The sequence below is a fragment of the Heterodontus francisci genome, chromosome 19, assembly GCF_036365525.1.
Source record: "Heterodontus francisci isolate sHetFra1 chromosome 19, sHetFra1.hap1, whole genome shotgun sequence".
Classification (NCBI taxonomy): Eukaryota; Metazoa; Chordata; class Chondrichthyes; order Heterodontiformes; family Heterodontidae; genus Heterodontus; species Heterodontus francisci.
In genome coordinates this window covers 92,569,619-92,593,408 of record NC_090389.1, presented here as the reverse complement: position 1 = coordinate 92,593,408, position 23,790 = coordinate 92,569,619, and the positions used below count along the sequence as shown (strand labels likewise).

General features: G+C 49.0%; 1 protein-coding gene across 3 annotated transcripts in view; it reads left to right on the top strand.

Moving 5' to 3' along the window:
- Nucleotides 1–834: 834 nt before the first annotated feature.
- The window catches only part of LOC137380309 (hyaluronidase-2-like), a 79,792-nt gene continuing 56,836 nt past the window's right edge, over nucleotides 835–23,790 (top strand). For 2 of the 3 annotated variants that reach the window (XM_068052230.1, XM_068052227.1), the window contains exon 1: nucleotides 835–934. The gene's annotated coding sequence lies outside the window, so the exon portion shown is untranslated. Of the gene's footprint in view, nucleotides 935–5,742; nucleotides 5,889–23,790 lie in introns of those variants that run through there. The other variant, XM_068052229.1, reaches the window with a different exon arrangement.

The following is a 23,790-nucleotide window of genomic DNA, read 5'->3' as shown; positions in this document are numbered from 1 at the left end:
TTGTGAGGAATAAGGTGGGGGGAAGGGGGGGATAAGGTGGGGTTGTGGGGTGGGTGAGCTGCTGTCTCCTTCTGATACCACATGGGGAGATATGTTGCTCTCTGTTTCAGAGACCGGGTATAGCAGTCTTCACTTTTTGAAGTCTGACTTTGCACTCAGTATTGGTGAATCCCCAAAAGGAATCCTGAACTAAAGGTGAGTGACATAAAGTCAGGAGGAGCCGTGTGGGTTCCCCTGCAGGCTTTAGTGTTACCCTCTGTTTAGCTCTGCTGTCCTTAAACCTTTTGGAATTCTGAAGCTTTGGGTGAGCTGATGGTAGTGAGTGTCATAGAGTCATAGAGTTATACAGCACTGAAACAGGCCCTTCAGCCCATCGTGTCTGTGCCGGCCATCAAGCACCTACCTATTCTAATCCCATTTTCCAGCACTTGGCCCGTAGTCCTGAATGCTATGGCGTTTCAAGTGCTCATCTAAATACTTCTTAAATGTTGTGAGGGTTCCTGCCTCTACCACCTCTTCAGGCAGTGCGTTCCAGATTCCAAAAATGTTTCCTCAAATCTCCCCTAAACCTCCTGCCCCTTACCCTAAATCTATGCCCTCTGGTTATTGACCCCTCCGCTAAGGGAAAAAGTTTATTTCTATCTAACCTATCAATGCCCCTCATAATCTTGTACACCTCAATCATGTCCCCCCTCAGCCTTCTCTGCTCTAAGGAAAACAACCCTAGCCTTTTCAGTCTCTCTTCATAGCTGAAATGCTCCAGCCCAGGTAACAGAGTGAGTAAATGGTCAGTATCTCATCCATTCCTAGCAGGAAGCTTAACTGACGCACAAGGAAATGGTTTCTCATTGGAGCTGCGACAGTGTATATCTTGGGTGAAATCCACAGTTTAATGAGTCGACACAGTGCCTGCTGGACTGAGTGCAACTGTCAGGTAGGAATGTTCCACTCGCTCTGTTCCATTCACTCTTCCTCACAATGTCTGCAGCTTTGTTTGTTGGGATTTTGGGATTTCACTCGATGGATAATTAGATCAGTGAGCAGTATTTTAAAAGCAGGATGTGCACTGGGAATTGTGTTAATACAAGGTTGAACTCGATAGATTTTTGGACACTAAAGGAATCAAGGAATATGGGGATCAGGTGAGCAAGTAGAGTTGAGGTCGAGGATCAGCCATGATCTTATTGAACAACAAAGTAGGTTGGAGGGGCCGAATGGCCTCCTCCTGCTCCTGTTTCTTGTGTTCTTATGTACACTGACTGTAGGGTACAAAATCAGTGGCTGTGGAGACTTGAGCTTTGATGAAAAGGCAAACCGGTATAATCTGAACTGTTCTTTATTTGGAGTTATTTTTTTAAATTCAAATTTATTTGGAATCGGGTACCAGGAATGTACAAGTCTGACAGCCTGATAAAAATAAAAGTCATAAAGTTACCCAGTGGCTAATTGTGACTCAGAAGCTTCCAGAACATTCAGGTAAAGTGTGAAGCAGTAGCAGCTGAGATAATGGATGCATTAATTGTAATTTTCCAAAATTCCCTAGATTCTAGAAAGATCCCATCAGATTGGAAAATAGCAAATGTAACTCCTCTATTCAAGAAAGGAGGGAGACAGAAAGCAGGAAACGACAGGCCAGTTAGCCTAACTTCTGTCATAGGGAAAATTCTAGAATCTATTATTAAGGAGGTTATAGCAGGGCATTTGGAAAATCTTAATGCAATGAGGCAGAGTCAACATGGTTTTGTGAATGGGAAATCACGTTTGACATTTATTAGAGTTCATTGAAGTGATAAAGCAACATGGATAAAGGGGAACCTGTGGATGTGGTGTACTTGAATTTCTTTTGATAATGTGCCACATCAATGGTTACTACACAAAATAAGAGCTCATGGTAACATATTAGCTAACTCAATCCTCAATCCATTCGAACAGGAAGCAGAGAGTAGGGATAAATGGATCATTTTCAGGTTTGCAAGCCGTAACTAATGGTGTGTCACAGGAATCAGTGCTGGGGCCTCAACTATTTACAATTTATATCAATGACTTGGATGAAGGGGCAGAATGTATGGTCCTCACCCAAAATCACTGGACCCTGAGGAGACTGTGGATTGACTGATGACCTGTTTGAGAGCACTGGTGAAACATGTACCCAGTTTCACAAGAGATTTCACCAGCTGAATTGTCAAACTCCGGGAGGTATTGGAGAATGGGTCCCACTTGTATTTATGCAAAAAACAAGATGGCATTTTCATCAAGCTCACAGCCTCCTCCACCACCCTCCTTTCACTCTTGCAGCAATTATTCAGTGAGGACTTCAACACTTTTGTGTTTACAAAAGTAACTGACACGGTGTCATAGTCATAGAGTTATACAGCACAGAAACAGGCCCTTCAGCCCATCGTGTCTGTGCCGGCCATACAGCACCCAACTATTCGAATCCCATATTCCAGCACTTGGCCCGTAGCCTTGTATGCTTTGGTGTTTCAAGTGCTCATCTAAATACTTCTTAAATGTTGTGAGGTTTCCTGCCTCCACCACCTCTTCAGGCAGTGCGTTCCAGATTCCAACCACCTGCTGGGTGAAAAAACTTTTCCTCAAATCCCCTCTAAACCTCCTGCCCTTACCCTAAATCTATGCCCCCTGGTTATTGACCCCTCCGCTAAGGGAAAAAAGTTTCTTCCTATCTAACCTATCAATGCCCCTCATAATCTTGTACACCTCAATCATGTCCCCCCTCAGCCTTCACTGCTCCAAGGAAAACAACCCTAGCCTTTTCAGTCTCTCTTCATAGCTGAAATGCTCCAGCCCAGGCAACAGGTGAATCCCCTCTGCACCCTCTCTAGTGCAATAACATCCTCCCAATAGTGTGGTGACCAGAACTGTACACAGTACTCAGCTGTGGCCTAACTAGCGTTTTATACAGCTCCATCATAACCTCCCTGCTCTTATATTCTATGTCTCGGCTAATTAAGGCAAATATCCCATATGCCTTCCTAACCACCTTATCTACCTGTGCTGCTGCCTTCACTGATCTATAGACAAGTACACCAAGGTCCCTCTGACCCTCTGGATTTCCTAGGGTCCTACCATCCATTGTATATTCCCGTGCCTTGTTAGTTCTCCCAAAATGCATCACCTCACACTTCTCAGGATTAAATTCCATTTGCCACTGCTCCGCCCATCTTTCCAGCCCATCTATATCGTCCTGTAATCTAAGGATTTCCTCCTCACTATTTACACCACCACCAATTTTTGTGTCATCTGCAAACTTACTGATCAAACCTCCTATATTCACGTCTAAATCATTAATGTACACTACAAACAGAAAGGGCCCCAGCACCAATCCCTGTGGTACACCACTGGTCACAGGCTTCCAATCGCAAAAACAACCCTCGACCATTACCCTCTGCCTCCTGCCACTAAGTCAATTTTGGATCCAATTTGCCAAATTTCCCTGGATCCCATGGGATCTTACCTTCTTAACCAATCTCTCATGTGTGTTGAACTTTTTTCCCCAAAAATATACTTTATTCATAAAATTTGTAAAATACACTTCATAATAATTCAAATTTGACATTACATAAAGTGCAATCCAGATCAGTTTCTTTCAATACACGTACCATTACAGATTATATTTACAATAGGTTGGCATCTTTCCAACTACGAAAGATGATGGACACGAAGTAAACAATCCATTTAGGTGGGGTGTCTTCTCTTGGTGCACTGTTGCTGATGGCTGTGAAGGCCAGTCCTTGAAAGGCAGGTTCTGCCACAAACGTGAAGCTGCCAAGTGACACTGAGTTGTTGTTTTTGATGCTGGCGCCTGTTGCCAAGCTGCTCTAGCAACTGGTCGTCATGGCAGTGCACACCAGTCCGCAGGATGTGTCACCATTTCCCTCTTTCGGCAGCTAGTGACTCCCAGGTGTGACAGTCGACATTTAGGGCCTTCATGTCATGCTTGCAAGTATCCCTGAAGTGGAGCTTTGGGCACTCCACTGGTCGTCTGGGCCTGGCTACTTCACCACACAGATAGTCCTCGGGTATGCGACCGTATTTTGTCCTGTGGACGTGTCCAATCCACTGATGCTACCTCTGTTTGAGTTAGTACCAACACACCTGGGAGACTGCTTTTGTGAGGACTGCCACATTTGTGATTTTGTCCTGCCAGGATATACCCATAATGCACCACAGACAGCAAAGATGGAAAGTTTTAAGCTTTTACAATTCACCTCAAACATTCTCTGGTGCAAACAGTCCGAAGGGTTTTACATGGGTCCCAGCCCCTCCCAGTACTATGGCGGGAGGACCTTACACTGTGGTCTTTCCCCATTGGGCCTTTGCTGCGGCTGCCCCAAGCTTTAGTGCGTCCCTCAGCACGTAGTCCTGGACCTTGGAATGTACCAGTCTGCAACATTCAGTGGTGGACAACTCTTTGCGCTGGAAGACCAGCAAGTTTTGGGCAGACCAAAGGGCATCTTTCACCGAATTGATAGTCCTCCAGCAGCAGTTGATGTTTGTCTCGGTGTGCGTCCCCGGGAACAGCCCGTAGAGCACAGACTCCTGCGTTACAGAGCTGCTTGGGATGAACCTCGACAAAAACCACTGCATCTCTTTCCACACCTGCTTTGCAAAGACACATTTCAGAAGGAGATGGGCAACCGTCTCTTCCCCACCACAGCCACCTCGAGGGCAGCGTGCAGAGTCGGTGAGATTCCAGGCATGCAGGAAGGATCTGACAGGGAGGGCCCTTCCCACCGCCAGCCAAACCACGTCTTGGTGCTTGTTTGAAAGTTCTGGTAATGAAGCATTCCGCCAAATGAGTTTGACAGTCTGCTCGGGGAACCATCCAACAGGATCCACCATCTCCTTTTCCCACAGGGCCTCAAGGACATTACATGTAGACCACTGCCTGATGGATTTGTGGTCAAAGATGTTTCTCTACAGACTTTTGCCACGAGGGACCGTGTTATGGCACAGTCCAACTGAATGAAGCATTCTGTGGCAACATGGCCAGACCTATCCTTTGCAACACTGGGGACAGACAGAAGCTCAGCACATAGTGACACTTGGTGTTTGCAGTCACAGTGTGTGTTGAACTAATCGTCAAGTTGCCCATTCCCAATGAACAGCCATGGCCTGTGTTGTCTGCGGTGTGCCATTCTCTACAATCCACATCACCAACTCCATTCTCAGCCTGCGCCATCCGCCCCCCTCCCCGTCCCCCCTCCCTGTCCCCCCACCCCGTCTCCCCACCCCCAGGCAACTGTCTGAGGCTGAACCAGTCTGTTCGGAGCTTCCAACCACATATCCATGCCATCACTAAGACCACCTATTTCCACCTCCATAACATTACACAGCTCCGTCCCAACTCAGCTCATCTGCTGTTGAAATCCTCATCCATTCCCACAGCCCTCTGAGATTTCTGTACTCCTCTAATTATGGCCCCTTGAGCATCCTCGATTTTAATCACTCCCCACTGGCGGCCGTGCCTTTAGCTGCCTGGGCTCTAAGGTCTGGAATCCACTTCATAAACCTCTCCCCCTCTCTACCTCGCTTTCCTCCTTTAAAAGATGCTGCTTAAAACCTACCTTCTTCACCAAGTTTTTGGTCGCCTGCCCTAATATCTCCTTATGTGGCTCTGTGTCAATATTTGTTTTGCAATGCTTCTTGTGAAATGCCTTGGGTTCAATGTTCCCTCTAAGCTGCAAGGCCATGTAGCAGTGCAGAACGTACCACACAAGGAACAAACAGGCTACACACAACAAATGTTCCTTTAAGATGCCCGCATGCACGGCAATCTTAAAGGGACCACACAGTGCAACAAGCAGGCCGTGTACTGCAGAGAGAAATTTGAGGAAACATTGCTTGGGATGTTTTACTACATAAAGGTACTAAAAAATACAAGTTTTTGTTGTAAAAACAGAAAATGCTAACAATACTCCGCAGGTCTGGCAGCATCTGTGTAGACAGAAACAGAGTTAACATTTCAAATCTGTGACTTTTCATCACAACTGAGAAAAGTTAGAGATGCAACAGGTTTTAAGCGTGTACAGAGGCAGGGTAAGTGAGAGGGGAGGAAAGAACAAAATGGAAGGTCTGTGATAGGGTGGAGCGCAGGAGAGATTAAATGACAAAAGGGAGGATGGTGCAAGGGGAAAGGAGATGGTAATGGGACAAGTAAAGAAACAAAAGATGGGTCTAGAGGAGGTGTAAATGGCAACAGCAGAATCATCACAAACAGCTGCTGTCTGAAAACAAAAAAATTGGCAGCAGAGGTTATGATCTGAAATGTTGAGCCTGGAAGGCTGCAAGTGCCCAATTGAAAGATGAGGCACTGTTCATCGAGCTTATGTTGAGCTCCATTGGAATACTGCAGAGAGGACAGGGGGAGAGCAAGGGGGAGAATTAAAATGGTCAGCAAACGGAAGCTCGGGGTCATGCTTGCGGACTGAGCAGAGGTGTTCCACAAAGCACTTACCCAGTCTGCGTTTGGTCTCCCCAGTGTCGAGGAGACCACACTGTGAGCAGCGAATACAGTATACTACATTGAAAGAAGTACAAGTAAATCGCTGCTTCACCTGAAAGGAGTGTTTGGGGCCTGGGTTAGTGAGGAGAGAGGAGGTAAATGGGCAGGTATTACACCTCCTGTGAATGCAGGGGAAGGTGCCCTGGGAAGGGGTGGAGCTATTGGTGGGCAGAGGGTGGTGACTGAGGAGTAGACCAGGGTGTCACAGAGGGAATGGTGAAAGGGGCTGGGGGGGGCAGGGTGGGGAGGATGTGTTTGGTGGCGGCATCATGATGGAGGTGGCGGAAATAGCAAAGGATGATCCATTGAATGTGTAAGCTGGTGGAGTGGAAGGTGAGGACAAGAGGAACACTATCACATTTCTGGGAGGGAGGGGATGGGAAGAGGGCAGATGTGCGCGAAATGGAAATATTTCCAGCATCCACAGTACATTCCTGTTGTTAGAGGTAGCGCTGCACTGTCGGAGGGACAGTACTGAAGGAGTGCCGCACTGTCGGAGGGTCAGTACTGAAGGATTGCTGCACTGTCGGAGGGTCAGTACTGTGGGAGTGCTGCACTGTCGGAGGGTCAGTACTGAGGGAACGCCGCACTGTCGGAGGGTCACTACTGAGGGAACGCCGCACTGTCAGAGGGTCAGTACTGAGGGAGCGCCGCACTGTCGGAGGGTCAGTACTGAAGGAGTGCCGCACTGTCGGAGGATCAGTACTGAGGGAGTGCTGCACTGTTGGAGGTGCCGTTTTGCAGAGGAGATGTATAATTGAGGCCCCTGTCTGCCCTCTCAGCTGGATGTAAACGATCCCAGGACAGTACTGCAAGAACAGGGGAGTTTTACCTGGTGTTCTGGCCAATATTTATTCCTCAATCCACATCACTAAAGACATTATTTGCTCGTGATCTCCCAGCTGCTTTTTGGGATCTTGCTGTACACAAATTGACTGCTGCGTTTCCTGCATTCCAACAGTGACCCCACTTCAAAAGGTACTTCATTGGCTGTAATTATGCAAAGCGCTAGATAAATGCAAGTTCTTTACTTGTGCTGAACTGCCTTCCAGAGATAGAACTTTGCCAAGTACCTCGTCATATCAGCAGGAAGTGAAGAGTTGCAATATCAACTGGGAGGGGCATGAAATGGAATCCTGTACAATCTCATATCCTGTTGGACTAACAGCCGGATGTCTGACTTCCTGCTGTTCAAAGTTAATGGCCTGCATCTTGCTGACAGTTTTACATTGACAAGTCCTGCAGCCTTCCGATAATTAGTTAGAAATAGTTCAACAAAACTCAGGGAACAAATGACACAATCAAATTAAGTAATTGTTACAGAACACGGAAGGGCCCTCCTTCTGCATTGGGTAATATTCATAAATAACAAAGTCCCAACACATTCTGTCCCAGGCAGGAACATTTAACTTTGACTGTTTTCTGGTCATGCCTCTATATCTCAGCCATTGCTGTCTCTATTCTACACATTATCCTCACCTTCCCTTCACTGACTTCCACTGGGGTGCATGTGCGCATGGACACTGGCTGACTTGGGGCACAGCTTCCTCAGGCACTGGATCTCTGGGGTGCAGGTTAAAGCCTGGTTCGGGTATAAAATTAAAGCCCGACCCAGGCCCAACGCGATAACAGCCAACCCCAACCCAACCCCAACCCCAACCCGACCCAATAACAGCCAACCCCAACCCGACCCCAACCCGACCCGATAACTGCCAACTCCAACCCGACCCCAACCCCAACCCGACCCGATAACAGCCAACCCCAACTGGACCCCAAACCGACCCGATAACAGCCAACCCCAACCCGACCCCAACCCCAACCCGACCCAATAACAGCCAACCCCAACCCGACCCCAACCCGACCCGATAACAGCCAACCCCAACCCGACCCCAACCCGACCCGAGAACAGCCAACCCCAACCCGACCCGATAACAGCCAATCCCAACCCGACCACATCCCGACCCGATAACAGCCAACCTCAAACTGACCCAAACCCGACCCGATAACAGCCAACCCCAACCTGACCCAAACCCGACCCGAAAACAGCCAACCTCAAACTGACCCAAACCCGACCCGATAACAGCCAACCCCAACCTGACCCAAACCCGACCCGAAAACAGCCAACCTCAAACTGACCCAAACCCGACCCGATAACAGCCAACCCCAACCTGACCCAAACCCGACCCGATAACAGCCAACCCCAACCTGACCCAAACCCGACCCGATAACAGCCAACCCCAACCTGACCCAAACCCGACCCGATAACAGCCAACCCCAAACTGACCCAAACCCGACCCGATAACAGCCAACCCCAACCTGACCCAAACCCGACCCGATAACAGCCAACCCCAACCTGACCCAAACCCGACCCGATAACAGCCAACCCCAACCTGACCCCAACCCAACCTGATAACAGCCAACCCCAACCCGACCCCAACCCAACCTGATAACAGCCAACCCCAACCCGACCCAAACCCGACCCAATAACAGTCAACCCCAAACCGACCCCAACGCGACCCGATAACAGCCAACCCCAACCCGACCCCAACCTGACCTGATAACAGCCAACCCCAACCCGACCCCAACCCAACCTGATAACAGCCAACCCCAACCCGACCCAAACCCGACCCAATAACAGCCAACCCCAACCTGACCCCAACCCAACCTGATAACAGCCAACCCCAACCCGACCCAAACCCGACCCAATAACAGTCAACCCCAAACCGACCCCAACGCGACCCGATAACAGCCAACCCCAACCCGACCCCAACCTGACCTGATAACAGCCAACCCCAACCCGACCCCAACCCGACCCGATAACAGCCAACCCCAACCTGACCCCAACCCGACCCAAACCTGACCCAATAACAGTCAACCCCAAACCGACCCCAACGCGACCCGATAACAGCCAACCCCAACCCGACCCCAACCTGACCTGATAACAGCCAACCCCAACCCGACCCCAACCCGACCCGATAACAGCCAACCCCAACCTGACCCCAACCCGACCTGATAACAGCCAACCCCAACCCGACCCCAACCCGACCCGATAACAGCCAACCCCAACCTGACCCCAACCTGACCTGATAACAGCCAACCCCAACCCGACCCCAACCCGACCCGATAACAGCCAACCCCAACCTGACCCCAACCCGACCTGATAACAGCCAACCCCAACCCGACCCCAACCCGACCCGATAACAGCCAACCCCAACCTGACCCAAACCCAACCCAAACCTGACCCAATAACAGCCAACCCCAAACCGACCCCAACCCGACCCGATAACAGCCAATCCCAACCCGACCACAACCCGACCCGATAACAGCCAACCCCAACCTGACCCAAACCCGACCCGATAACAGCCAACCCCAACCTGACCCAAACCCGACCCGATAACAGCCAACCCCAACCTGACCCCAACCCGAACTTATAACAGCCAACCCCAACCTGACCCAAACCCGACCCGATAACAGCCAACCCCAACCTGACCCAAACCCGACCCGATAACAGCCAACCCCAACCTGACCCAAACCCGACCCAATAACAGCCAACCCCAACCTGACCCCAACCCGACCTGATAACAGCCAACCCCAACCCGACCCCAACCCGACCCGATAACAGCCAACCCCAACCTGACCCAAACCCAACCCAAACCTGACCCAATAACAGCCAACCCCAAACCGACCCCAACCCGACCCGATAACAGCCAACCCCAACCTGACCCAAACCCGACCCGATAACAGCCAACCCCAACCTGACCCAAACCCGACCCGATAACAGCCAACCCCAACCTGACCCAAACCCGACCCGATAACAGCCAACCCCAACCTGACCCAAACCCGACCCGATAACAGCCAACCCCAACCTGACCCAAACCCGACCCGATAACAGCCAACCCCAACCTGACCCCAACCCGACCCAAACCTGACCCAATAACAGCCAACCCCGACCCGACCCGATAACAGCCAACCCCAACCTGACCCAAACCCGACCCGATAACAGCCGACCCCAACCCGACCCCAACCTGACCCGATAACAGCCAACCCCAACCTGACCCCAACCCGACCCAAAGCTGACCCAATAACAGCCAACCCCAACCCAACCCAAACCCGACCCAATAACAGCCAACCCCAACCTGACCCCAACCCGACCCCAACCTGACCCAATAACAGCCAACCCCAAACCGACCCCAACCCGACCTGATAACAGCCAACCCCAACCCGACCCCAACCCGACCTGATAACAGCCAACCCCAACCCGACCCCAACCCGACCCGATAACAGCCAACCCCAACCTGACCCAAACCTGAACCAATAACAGCCAACCCCAAACCGACCCCAACCCGACCCGATAACAGCCAACCCCAACCCGACCCCAACCTGACCCGATAACAGCCAACCCCAACCCGACCCCAACCTGACCCGATAACAGCCAACCCCAACCCGACCCAAACCTGACCCGATAACAGCCGACCCCAACCCGACCCCAACCTGACCTGATAACAGCCAACCCCAACCTGACCCCAACCCGACCCAAACCTGACCCGATAACAGCCGACCCCAACCCGACCCCAACCCGACCCCAACCCGACCCGATAACAGCCGACCCCAACCCGACCCGATAACAGCCAACCCCATCCCGACCCCAACCCGACCCGATAACAGTCAACCCCAACCTGACCCGATAACAGCCAACCCCAACCTGACCCGATAACAGCCAACCCCAACCTGACCCGAAAACAGCCAACCACAACCCGACCCCAACCTGACCCGATAACAGCCAACCCCAACCCGACCCGACCCGATAACAGCCAACCCCAACCTGACCCGATAACAGCCAATCCCAATCCGACCCCAACCTGACCCGATAACAGCCGACCCCAACCCGACCCCAACCTGACCCGATAACAGCCGACCCCAACCCGACCCCAACCTGACCCGATAACAGCCGACCCCAACCCGACCCCATCCTGACCCGGTAACAGCCGACCCCAACCCGACCCAAACCCGACCCGATAACAGCAAACCCCAACCCGACCACACCCGACCCAAACCCGACCCGATAACAGCCAACCCCAACCCGACCCGATAACAGCCAACCCCAACCTGACCCCGACCCGGGCCCGATCCTTTAATGTTTTTAAATGCCCAACCCAACCCGAAAATAACAAACATATTATTGAAACAGGAAAAAATCGTAGATTAAAACAAAAACAATACGAAACAAAACAGTATAGTCCAGTCCGACCCGAGCCTGAATGCTGGACGCAGAATACAGACCTTACCTGACCCCATCACGAGGTTGGGTTTGGTTGGGTTCAGGCGGGTAGCCAGGCTTTAGTGCATGTTGCCAAGGGCACTGGCTCTGTGGGAGGTATAGGGTCCTGGGCCACTGGATCTCCCTAGGGTGCAGCTTCCCACAGGCACTTGTTCTGTGTGGGGTATGAGCTCCCTGGGCTCTGGCTGTCTCTGGGTGCGGCTTCCCCAGGTACTGGCTCTCGCTGTAGGGAGGGTGGGGTCAGGAAGTGCCCCATTCAAAACAGCACTGGGAGAGTCAACCTAGATTATGTTCTTAAGTCTCTGAAGTGGGGATGAAGCAATGATCTCGTGACTCAGAGTTGATAGTGCTACTCATAGAATCATGGAAAGTTTAAGGCACAGAAAGAGGCCACTTGGCCCATCGTGTCTGTGCCGGCCGAAAAACGATCCACCAATTCTAATCCCACCTTCCAGCATTTGGTCCGTAGCCCTGTAGATTACAGCACTTGAGCTGCATATCCAGACTCCCCTTGAATGAGTTGAGGGTCTCTTCCTCAACTACCCTTTCAGACAGTGAGTTCCAGACCCCCACCATCCTCTGGGTGAAAATGTTTTTCCTCAACTCCCCTCTAATCTTTCTACCAATCACTTTAAATCTATGCCCTCTCGTCACTGACCTCTCTGCTAAGGTGAATAGACCCTTCACCTCCACTCTATCCAGGCCCCTCAAAATTTTGTACATTTCAATCAGATCTCCCCTCAGCCTTCTCTGTTCCAATGAGAACAACCCCAGCCTATCCAATCTTTCCTCATAACTGCATTTTTTCAGTCCTGGCAACATCTTCGTAAATCTCCTCTGTACCCTCTCTAGTGCAATTACATCCTTTCTGTAATGAGGTGACCAGAACTGCACACAGTACTCAAGTTGTGGCCTAACCAATGAGTTATACAGTTCCAGCATAACCTCCCTGCTCTTATATTCTATACCTCAGCTAATAAAGGAAAGAATTCCATATGCCTTCTTAACCACTTTATCGACCTGTCCTGCTACCTTCAGGGATCTGTGGACGTTCACTCCGAGGTCCCACACTTCCTCTACACCTCTCAGTACTTTCTCATTAATTGTGTATTCCTTTGCCTTGTTTGACCTCCCCAAATTCTTCACCTCACACTTCTCCAGGTTGAATTCCATTTGCCACTTTTCTGCCCATCTGACCAGACCATCAATATCTTCCTGCAGCCTGCAGCTATCCTCCTCGCTATCTACCACACAGCCAATCTTTGTGTCATTTGCAAACTTCTTGATCATGCCCCCTACATCTACGTCCAAATCATTAATATATACCACAAAAAGTAGGGGACCCAGTACTGAGCCCTGCAGAACGCCGCTGGAAACAGCCCTCCAGTCAACAATTACCCTTTGTTTCCTGCCACTGAGACAATTTTGTATCCACCTTGCTGCATTTCCCTGGATCCCATGGGATTTAATTTTTTTAACCAGTCTGCCATGTGGGACCTTGTCAAAAGCCTTGCTAAAATCCATGTTGACCACATCAACTGCACTAACCTCATTTATCTTCCTTGTTACTTCAAAAAATTCAATCAAGTTGGTCAAACAAGATCTTCCCTTAACAAATCCATGCTGACTATCCTTGATTAACCTGTGCCTTTCTAAGTGACAGTTTATCCTGTCTCTCAGAATAGATTCCAATAATTTGCCCACTACTGAGGTTAGTCTGACTGGGCTGTAATTATTCGGTCTATCCCTTGCTCCCTTTTTAAACAGAGGTACAATGTTAGCAGTTCTCCAATCCTCCGGCACCACACCTGTATCCAGTGAAGACTGGAAAATGAGGGTCAGACCCTCTGCTATTTCCTCTCTTGCTTCTTTTAACAGCCGAGGATACATTTCAACCGGCCCTGGTGATTTATCAACTTTCAAGGCCGTTAATCTCATTAATACTTCCTCTCTCCCTATGTTTATCACATCCAATACTTCACACTCTTCCTCCTTAACTACAATATCTGCATCTTTCCCCTCTTTTGTGAAGGCAGATGCAAAGTATTCATGAAGAGCCATACAAATATCTTCCATTCCTACACATAGGTTACCTTTTTGGTCTTTTATGGGCCCTACTCTCTCCTTAGTTGTCCTCTTACTCTTAATGTATTGTTAAAACATCTTTGGGTTCACCTTGATTTTTCTTGCCAATATTCTTTCATGCCCTCTCTTTGCTTTCCTAATTTCCTTTTTGATTTCACCCCTCCACTTTCTATACTCCTCTCAGCTTTCTGTAGTATTGAGTTCTCGGTGTTGGACACAAGCTTTCCTTTTCTACCTTATCTTACTCTGTCGGCTGCTTGACATCCAGGGGGCTCCAGATTTGGCCGCCTCACCCTTTTTCCCTGTGGGAACATGTTTACTCTGACCCCCTTGAATCTTCCCTTTGAATGCCTCCCACTGTTCTGACACTGATTTACCTTCAAGTAGCTGTTTCCAGTTCACTTTCACTAAATCACTCCTCAGTTTAGTAAAATTGTCCTTGCCCCAATTGAGAACTCTAACTCCTGTTCTATCTCTGTCCTTTTTTATAATTATGTTAAAACTGACTGAATTATGATCACTGCCACCAAAATGCTCTCCCACTGCCACTCCTTCCACCTGCCCATCTTCATTTCCTAAAACTAAGTCTAAAACTGCGTCCTCTCTTGTTGGACTTGCTACATACTGGGCAAAAAAGTTCTCCTGAATGCACCTCAAGAATTCTGCTCCTCAATTCCTTTCACACTAAAACTATCCCAGTTAATATTGGGGTAATTGAAATCTCCTGCTATTACTGCCCTATTGTTCTTGCACTTCTCAGAGATTTGCCTACATATCTGCTCTTCTATCTCCCTCGGACTGTTTGGGGGTCTATAGTACACTCCCAGCAGTGTGATTGCCCCTTTTTTGTTCCTTAGCTCAATCCATATGGCCTAATTCGATGAACCTTCCAACATATCATCCCTCCTCACAGCTGTAATAGTTTCTTTGACCAAAATTGCCACTCCCCCTCCTGATTGCATCTGAAAACCCTGTAACCAGGAACGTTGAGCTGCCATTCCTGTCCCTCCTGAAGCCACGTTTCATTAATAGCTATAATATCATATTGTCACAGATGAGCCACAGTTGAATTATTCCTTGCTTTATTGCCCCAAGGACCATCTGAGTCTGGGAGCCAGTGAGCCCATGTATGAGAATTCTGTGACCCACCTGGCTGTGACATTACAACCAAAGCCCGCAACTGAACTTACCAGATGTTTGTAGCTCTGTCATGGTTCTGATTGTGGACCAGTAATCGGGAGTTCCAAGCCACCAGGGCATGTTGTGAAACTGAATTCAATAAATCTAATCATTTGTCAGCTGGCAACAGAAAATGACCACAAAAATTATCATTAAAAATCCAACTGATTAACTAATGTCCTTCAGAGAAGGGAACCTACCATCCTGAGCTGGTCTGGGCTTCACATAACTCCAGTCCCACACGGTGTGGTTGACTCTTTGTACCTCTGAGTGGGTGTAGAAAGTCCCTCAGCAACAAGCTTCTTGAGCAATAATGAGACCTCACCAACAGCTCCTACATCCCAGGAAAGAATTCATAAAAAAGGGTTTGTCAAACCTCCTTTTTGTTCATTTGCAAAGACGAAGCCTGGCGACAGAAAGATCATTCACCATGTAATTTCTCTCAATCATAGCACCCGCTGCAGCAACAGGAATGGCTCGTGGCTGAAGTGTTCATTGGGCAAGGGGGTGGGGGAGTGGGGGGCAGCAAACAGCGATTGCTCCTTTCAATAGAATCCACTGCATTCTCAGGGCGAATGAGATTCCCGCCAGGAATTTGTCATCTCCGTGGTGACTGATCCTCCAGCTGACGATGGTTCAGATTGTTGCTATTTGACCGGATTCAGAAGCTGGAGTCTCGGAGAATTAACCCTTCTGTCTTCAAATTTCCTCCACAATTTTCAAAGAAAGATTTGCATTTATATAGCATCTTTCATAACTTTCTAAAGCACTTTACATTCAATGAATTACTTCTGAAGTGTTAGTTCATTGGTGTCACCTTCTTCACAGAAGGTTACTGCCATGGATCTTCACCTTTCTCTATCCTGTGCTGCTGTTACACTTTCCAAATAGGTCAACTGCATCCAGTCTATTATATCCATCCTCCATTGTCTCCTCTCTTCCCTCTCCTACGTTTTCCATTGATCTTTCCTTCTAATAATTGTCTCTGTCTATCTTCTACTCTAACGATGTGACTGAAATATTGTATCTTTCTCTCTTGGATGGAGTGCACTAATTTTCTATTTTCTTCATCCATTTCCAGCACTGGAGTACAGTCACTGTTGTAGGAAATGCAGCAGCTAATTTGTGCACAGTAAGCTCCCACAAACAGTAATGTGATAATGACCAGATAATCTGTTTTTAGTGATATTGATTGAGGGATATTGGGCAGGACACAGGGGAGAACTCCCCTGCTCTTCTTCAAAACAGTGCCATGGGATCTTTTACACACAACAGAGCAGATCGAACAAGAGCTGGGCAGTGGGATTAGTTTGGGATTGATACAGGGCTATGGAGAGAGAGCAGGGCAATGAGATTAGTTTGGGATTGATACAGGGCTATGGAGAGAGAGCAGGGCAGTGGGATTAGTTTGGGATTAGATTAGGTTAGATTAGATTAGAGATACAGCACTGAAACAGGCCCTTCGGCCCACCGAGTCTGTGCCGAACATCAACCACCCATTTATACTAATCCTACACTAATCCCATATTCCTACCAAACATCCCCACCTGTCCCTATATTTCCCTACCACCTGCCTATACTAGTGACAATTTATAATGGCCAATTTACCTATCAACCTGCAAGTCTTTTGGTTTGTGGGAGGAAACCGGAGCACCCGGAGAAAACCCACGCAGACACAGGGAGAACTTGCAAACTCCACTCAGGCAGTACCCGGAATCGAACCCGGGTCCCTGGAGCTGTGAGGCTGCGGTGCTAACCACTGCGCCACTGTGCCGCCCATTGATACAGGGCTATGGAGAGAGCAGGGCAATGAGATTAGTTTGGGATTGATACACAGCTATGGAGAGAGAGCAGGGAAGTGAGATTAGTTTGGGATTGTTACAGGGCTATGGAGAGAGAGCGGGGCAATGAGATTAGTTTGGGATTGATACAGGGCTATGGAGAGAGAGTGGGGCAGTGGGATTAGTTTGGGATTGATACAGGGCTATGGAGAGAGAGCGGGGCAATGAGATTAGTTTGGGATTGATACACAGCTATGGAGAGAGAGCAGGGAAGTGGGATTAGTTTGGGATTGATACAGGGCTATGGAGAGAGAGCGGGGCAATGAGATTAGTTTGGGATTGATACAGGGCTATGGAGAGAGAGTGGGGCAGTGGGATTAGTTTGGGATTGATACAAGGCTATGGAGGGAGAGTCGGGCAGTGGGATTAGTTTGGGATTGATACAGGGCTATGGAGAGAGAGCGGGGCAATGAGATTAGTTTGGGATTGATACAGGGCTATGGAGAGAGAGTGGGGCAGTGGGATTAGTTTGGGATTGATACAGGGCTATGGAGAGAGAGCGGGGCAATGAGATTAGTTTGGGATTGATACACAGCTCTGGAGAGAGAGCGGGGCAATGAGATTAGTTTGGGATTGATACAAGGCTACGGAGAGAGAGCAGGGCAATGAGATTAGTTTGGGATTGATACACAGCTATGGAGAGAGAGCAGGGAAGTGGGATTAGTTTGGGATTGATACAGGGCTATGGAGAGAGAGCGGGGCAATGGGATTAATTTGGGATTGATACAGGGCTATGGAGAGAGAGCATGGCAATGGGATTAGTTTGGGATTGATACACAGCAATGGAGAGAAGGCAGGGAAGTGGGATTAGTTTGGAATTGATACAGGGCTATGGAGAGAGAGCGGGGCAATGGGATTAATTTGGGATTGATACAGGGCTATGGAGACAGAGCAGGGCGATGAGATTAGTTTGGGATTGATACACAGCTATGGAGAGAGAGCAGGGAAGTGGGATTAGTTTGGGATTGATACAGGGCTATGGAGAGAGAGCGGGGCAATGGGATTAGTTTGGGATTGATACACAGCTATGGAGAGAGAGCAGGGAAGTGGGATTAGTTTGGGATTGATACAGGGCTATGGAGAGAGAGCGGGGCAATGGGATTAATTTGGGATTGATACAGGGCTATGGAGAGAGAGCATGGCAATGGGATTAGTTTGGGATTGATACAGGGCTATGGAGAGAGAGCATGGCAATGGGATTAGTTTGGGATTGATACAGGGCTATGGAGAGAGAGCAGGGCAATGGGATTAGTTTGGGATTGATACAGGGCTATGGGGAGAGAGTGGGGCAATGAGATTAGTTTGGGATTGATACAGGGCTATGGAGAGAGAGTGGGGCAGTGGGATTAGTTTGTGATTGATACACAGCTATGGAGAGAGAGCAGGGCAGTGGGATTAGTTTGGGATTGATACACAGCTATGGAGAGAGAGCAGGGAAGTGGGATTAGTTTGGGATTGATACAGGGCTATGGAGAGAGAGTGGGGCAGTGGGATTAGTTTGGGATTGATACAGGGCTACGGAGAGAGAGCAGGGCAATGAGATTAGTTTGGGATTGATACAGGGCTATGGAGAGAGAGTGGGGCAGTGGGATTAGTTTGGGATTGATACAGGGCTATGGAGAGAGAGTGGGGCAGTGGGATTAGTTTGGGATTGATACAGGGCTACGGAGAGAGAGCAGGGCAATGAGATTAGTTTGGGATTGATACAGGGCTATGGAGAGAGAGTGGGGCAGTGGGATTAGTTTGTGATTGATACAGGGCTATGGAGAGAGAGCAGGGAAGTGGGATTAGTTTGGGATTGATACAGGGCTATGGAGAGAGAGCGGGGCAATGAGATTAGTTTGGGATTGATACAGGGCTATGGAGAGAGAGTGGGGCAGTGGGATTAGTTTGTGATTGATACAGGGCTATGGAGAGAGAGCAGGGAAGTGGGATTAGTTTGGGATTGATACAGGGCTATGGAGACAGAGCAGGGCGATGAGATTAGTTTGGGATTGATACAAGGCTACGGAGAGAGAGCAGGGCAATGAGATTAGTTTGGGATTGATACACAGCTATGGAGAGAGAGCAGGGAAGTGGGATTAGTTTGGGATTGATACAGGGCTATGGAGAGAGAGCGGGGCAATGGGATTAATTTGGGATTGATACAGGGCTATGGAGAGAGCAGGGCAATGGGATTAGTTTGGGATTGATACAGGGCTATGGAGAGAGAGCATGGCAATGGGATTAGTTTGGGATTGATACAGGGCTATGGAGAGAGAGCAGGGCAATGGGATTAGTTTGGGATTGACACAGGGCTATGGAGAGAGAGCAGGGCAATGGGATTAGTTTGGGATTGATACAGGGCTATGGAGAGAGAGTGGGGCAGTGGGATTAGTTTGGGATTGATACAGGGCTATGGAGAGAGAGCAGGGCAATGGGATTAGTTTGGGATTGATACAGGGCTATGGAGAGAGAGCAGGGCAGTGGGATTAGTTTGGGATTGATGCAGGGCGATGGGGAGACAGCAGGTAAGTGGGATTAGTTTAGGATTGATAAGGGCTATGGAGAGAGAGCAGGGCAGTGGGATTAGTTTGGGATTGATACAGGGCTATGGAGAGAGAGCAGAGCAATGGGATTAGTTTGGGATTGATACAGGGCTATGGAGAGAGAGTGGAGCAGTGGGATTAGTTTGGGATTGATACAGGGCTATGGAGAGAGAGTGGAGCAGTGGGATTAGTTTGGGATTGATACATGGCTATGAAGAGAGAGCAGGGCAGTGGGATTAGTTTGGGATTGATACAGGGCGATGGAGAGAGAGCAGGGCAATGGGATTAGTTTGGGATTGATACAGGGCTATGGGGAGAGAGCAGGGCAATGGGATTAGTTTAGGATTGATACAGGGCTATGGAGAGAGAGTGGAGCAGTGGGATTAGTTTGGGATTGATACATGGCTATGGGGAACGAACAGGGCGATGGGATTAGTTTGGGATTGATACAGGGCTATGGGGAGAGAGCAGGGCAGTGGGATTAGTTTGGGATTGATACAGGGCTATGGAGAGAGAGTGGGGCAGTGGGATTAGTTTGGGATTGATACAGGGCTATGGAGAGAGAGCAGGGCAATGGGATTAGTTTAGGATTGATACAGGGCTATGGAGAGAGAGCAGGGGAATGGGATTAGTTTAGGATTGATACAGGGCTATGGAGAGAGCAGGGCAGTGGGATTAGTTTAGGATTGATACAGGGCTATGGAGAGAGAGTGGAGAAGTGGGATGAGTTTAGGATTGATACAGGGCTATGGAGAGAGCAGGGCAGTGGGATTAGTTTGGGATTGATACAGGGCTATGGAGAGAGAGTGGAGCAGTGGGATTAGTTTGGGATTGATACAGGTCTATGGAGAGAGAGTGGGGCAATGGGATTAGTTTGGGATTGATACAGGGCTATGGAGAGAGCAGGGCAGTGGGATTAGTTTGGGATTGATACAGGGCTATGGAGAGAGAGCAGGTAAGTGGGATTAGTTTGGGATTGATACAGGGCTATGGAGAGAGCAGGGCAGTGGGATTAGTTTAGGATTGATACAGGGCTATGGAGAGAGAGCAGGGCAGTGGGATTAGTTTGGGATTGATACAGGGCTATGGAGAGAGAGTGGAGCAGTGGGATTAGTTTGGGATTGATACAGGGCTATGGAGAGAGAGTGGGGCAATGGGATTAGTTTGGGATTGATACAGGGCGATGGAGAAAGTAGGGCAATGGGATTAGTTTGCACTGATACAGGGCTATGGGGAGAGAGCAGGGCAAAGAGATTAGTTTGGGATTGATACAGGGCTATGCAGAGAGAGCAGGGCAAAGGGATTAGTTTGGGATGGAGACAGGGCTATGGGGAGAGAGCAGGGCAATGGGATTAGTTTGGGATTGATACAGGGCTATGGAAAGAGAGCAGGGCAAAGGGATTAGTTTGGGATTGATACAGGGCTATGGGGAGAGAGCAGGGCAATGGGATTAGTTTGGGATTGATACAGGGCTATGGAGAGAGAGCAGGGCAAAGGGATTAGTTTGGGATTGATACAGGGCTATGGAGAGAGAGCAGGGCAATGGGATTAGTTTGGGATTGATACAGGGCTATGGAGACAGAGTGGAGCAGTGCGATTAGTTTGGGATTGATGCAGGTGTCTGGAGAGAGAGCAGGGCAATGGGATTAGTTTAGGATTGATACAGGGCTATGGAGAGAGATCAGGGCAGTGGGATTAGTTTGGGATTGATACATGGCTATGGAGAGAGAGCAGGGAAGTGGGATTAGTTTGGGATTGATACATGGCTATGGAGAGAGATCAGGGCAGTGGGATTAGTTTGGGATTGATACATGGCTATGGAGAGAGAGCAGGGCAAAGGGATTTGTTTGGGATTGATACAGGGGTATGGAGAGAGATCAGGGCAGTGGGATTAGTTTGGGATTGATAGATGGCTATGGAGAGAGAGCAGGGAAGTGGGATTAGTTTGGGATTGATACATGGCTATGGAGAGAGAGCAGGGAAGTGGGATTAGTTTAGGATTGATGCAGGGCTATGGAGAGAGATCAGGGCAATGGGATTAGTTTAGGATTGATACAGGGCTATGGGGAGAGATCAGGGCAGTGGGATTAGTTTGGGATTGATACAGGGCTATGGAGAGAGAGTGGAGCAGTGGGATTAGTTTGGGATTGATACAGGGCTATGGGGAGAGAGCAGGGCAGTGGGATTAGTTTAGGATTGATACAGGGCTTTGGGGAGAGATCAGGGCAGTGGGATTAGTTTAGGATTGATACAGGGCTATGGGGAGAGATCAGGGCAGTGGGATTAGTTTGGGATTGATACATGGCTATGGAGAGAGAGCAGGGCAGTGGGATTAGTTTAGGATTGATACAGGGCTATGGAGAGAGAGCAGGGCAATGGGATTAGTTTAGGATTGATACAGGGCTATGGGGAGAGATCAGGGCAGTGGGATTAGTTTGGGATTGATACATGGCTATGGAGAGAGAGCAGGGCAGTGGGATTAGTTTAGGATTGATACAGGGCTATGGGGAGAGATCAGGGCAGTGGGATTAGTTTGGGATTGATACAGGGCTATGGAGAGAGAGCAGGGCAGTGGGATTAGTTTCGTATTGATACAGGGCTATGGAGAGAGAGTGGAGCAGTGGGATTAGTTTGGGATTGATACAGGGCTATGGAGAGAGCAGGGCAATGGGATTAGTTTGGGATTGATACAGGGCTATGGAGAGAGAGTGGAGCAGTGGGATTAGTTTGGGATTGATACAGGGCTATGGAGAGAGAGCAGGGCAATGGGATTAGTTTGGGATTGATACAGGGCTATGGAGAGAGCAGGGCAATGGGATTAGTTTGGGATTGATACAGGGCTATGGAGAGACAGTGGAGCAGTGGGATTAGTTTGGGATTGATACATGGCTATGGAGAGAGAGCAGGGCAGTGGGATTAGTTTAGGATTGATACAGGGCTATGGAGAGAGAGCAGGGCAGTGGGATTAGTTTAGGATTGATACAGGGCTATGGAGAGAGAGCAGGGCAATGGGATTAGTTTAGGATTGATACAGGGCTATGGGGAGAGATCAGGGCAATGGGATTAGTTTGGGATTGATACAGGGCTATGGAGAGAGAGCAGGGCAAAGGGATTAGTTAGGGATTGATACAGGGCTATGGGGAGAGAGCAGGGCAATGGGATAGTTTGGGATTGATACAGGGCTATGGAGAGAGAGTAGGGCAAAGGGATTAGTTTGGGATTGAAACAGGGCTATGGGGAGAGAGCAGGGCAATGGGATAGTTTGGGATTGATACATGGCGATGGAGAGAGAGCAGGGCAGTGGGATTAGTTTAGGATTGATACAGGGCTATGGGGAGAGATCAGGGCAGTGGGATTAGTTTGGGATTGATACAGGGCTATGGAGAGAGCAGGGCAATGGGATTAGTTTGGGATTGATACAGGGCTATGGAGAGAGAGTGGAGCAGTGGGATTAGTTTGGGATTGATACAGGGCAATGGAGAGAGCAGGGCAATGGGATTAGTTTGGGATTGATACATGGCTATGGAGAGAGAGCAGGGCAAAGGGATTAGTTTGGGATTGATACAGGGCTATGGAGAGAGAGCAGGGCAGTGGGATTAGTTTGGGATTGATACAGGGCTATGTGGAGAGAGCAGGGCAATGGGATAGTTTGGGATTGATACAGGGCTATGGGGAGAGATCAGGGCAGTGGGATTAGTTTGGGATTGATACAGGGCTATGGAGAGAGAGCAGGGCAGTGGGATTAGTTTCGTATTGATACAGGGCTATGGAGAGAGAGTGGAGCAGTGGGATTAGTTTGGGATTGATACAGGGCTATGGAGAGAGCAGGGCAATGGGATTAGTTTGGGATTGATACAGGGCTATGGAGAGAGAGTGGAGCAGTGGGATTAGTTTGGGATTGATACAGGGCTATGGAGAGAGAGCAGGGCAATGGGATTAGTTTGGGATTGATACAGGGCTATGGAGAGAGCAGGGCAATGGGATTAGTTTGGGATTGATACAGGGCTATGGAGAGACAGTGGAGCAGTGGGATTAGTTTGGGATTGATACATGGCTATGGAGAGAGAGCAGGGCAGTGGGATTAGTTTAGGATTGATACAGGGCTATGGAGAGAGAGCAGGGCAGTGGGATTAGTTTAGGATTGATACAGGGCTATGGAGAGAGAGCAGGGCAATGGGATTAGTTTAGGATTGATACAGGGCTATGGGGAGAGATCAGGGCAATGGGATTAGTTTGGGATTGATACAGGGCTATGGAGAGAGAGCAGGGCAAAGGGATTAGTTAGGGATTGATACAGGGCTATGGGGAGAGAGCAGGGCAATGGGATAGTTTGGGATTGATACAGGGCTATGG